The following is a 1,963-nucleotide window of genomic DNA, read 5'->3' on the forward strand; positions in this document are numbered from 1 at the left end:
CTGCTTGAGATTCTCTCTCTCTCCCTCTCTCTCTCTGCCTCTCCCCTGCTGGCTCATTCTCTCTCTCTCAAAATAAAGAAATACACTTAAAAAGAATTAAAGACAGTACCCAGGTGCTATCTTAGACACATGTGTGAATGGTGTTACCATTTACTAAACCAGGCATCATGAGAAGAACAGATATTTCCTTTGAGGTGGGGTGTCGTGGGGCTAGATAATACATTCTGGTTATTTGTATGTTTAATTTTTTGACTTAGTTTTTTATACTATATTTGAATGCAGGATTTCAGAGGAGGAGAAATTCTAAGTGATGAAAAGGCCCAGAATATGCCCTTGGAAATTAATGGCTAGAGTGGAGATGAAGGTTACTGGAGTATAAGAGATCAAGAAATGGATTGGTGAGGCTACAATGTTCTTAAGAATTCTCAAATCCCCAAGATGACAACAGAGCTTGGGACAGAGATACAATTCACTGACCCAGGGTTAAAATCTTCAATAAATGAGGAGGAAGTAACCATGAGGCTAGAAAATGAGAATGACAAGAAATCAAGAGTGATGTGGCCAAATATCATGAGTAGTCTGTAAGGACCAGGGATTTTTACACAGGATAGAAGTGTAATGTTTGACAAGCTATACATTTTTGGAAGTGAGATACTTGGAAATGTAAGAAAAAGATAAAGGCATCTTCTTGAGGGAATTTCAGGGATGTTGGTGTCTTCAGGAAAGAGCATTTCACAGTTAAAGCTAGCAGTTAGGGAACATATTTGGTGGAGAGCCTGAGAACACAGGGGAGGTTTTGTGCAACGTAACAGAAAGTCTAGAGAATTCACAGGATTTGAAAAGTTTTGAGAAGAAGAGAATCACTGGGAGGTTAGATGAGCAGAGGAAGTACAAAGCAATGTGAAAGGATGAGAGTCTGAAGGAAAATGGATAAACAGAAGGGTGAGTCTTTTTTTTTTTAATTTTTTTTTAACGTTTATTTATTTTTGGGACAGAGAGAGACAGAGCATGAACGGGGGAGCGGCAGAGAGAGAAGGAGACACAGAATCGGAAACAGGCTCCAGGCTCTGAGCCATCAGCCCAGAGCCTGACGCGGGGCTCGAACTCACGGACCGCGAGATCGTGACCTGGCTGAAGTCGGACCCTTATCAGACTGTGCCACCTAGGCGCCCCTAGAAGGGTGAGTCTTAAGCAATGACTAGGATAACAGTGCTGAAGAATATTGGTTTAGGGGATTAGTAGATTCTTACAGCTGCTATAACAAGTTATCACAAACTTAGAGGCTTAAAACAGCACAAATTTATTATCTTACAGTTCTGGATTTCAGAAATCCAAAAACCAGTCTTACAGGGCTACATGTCTCCCATAAGCTCCAGTGGGAAATCTGTTTCTTACCTTTTCCAGATTCTAGAAGCTTGGCCTTATTCTTTGGCTTGTGGTCTCCTTCCAGCAATACCATTCTGACCTCTGCTTCCATTATCACATCTCCTCCTTTGACTCTTGTGCTTTCCTCTTCCCTTATAAAGACACTTGTGCTTATACTAGGTGCCCTGGTTAATCCAGGATACTTCCCACAACAAAGGATTAATCATATCTTCAAAGTCTTTTTGCCATGTAACCTATAATATTCACAGGTTACTGGGATGAGAGTGTACACATCTTTGGGGGGCTGTGTTTATGCCCACCACAGGGGCCACATAGTGCCCTGGTGAAGGGATGAACAGAGCTAGAAATGGCAGAAGAGGGTCAGACCTCTCAGCAGGGGTTAACCAAGACCTGGAATGTTTGTGTTTCCAAACATTCTGACATAGATGGGGGGCTGCTGAAAGAATCATGTGGATTTTATATTCTCACCACAAATTGTAAACAATGGCCTCCAAAAGTTGTCAGCAGAGACCTGAATTGAGAGAATGAGCTTTCAAAGCTGCTGGCAGCCACTGGAAGTTCACATCAATCTCGTCAG

Source organism: Prionailurus viverrinus, chromosome B3 (assembly GCF_022837055.1).
Source record: "Prionailurus viverrinus isolate Anna chromosome B3, UM_Priviv_1.0, whole genome shotgun sequence".
Lineage (NCBI taxonomy): Eukaryota > Metazoa > Chordata > Mammalia > Carnivora > Felidae > Prionailurus > Prionailurus viverrinus.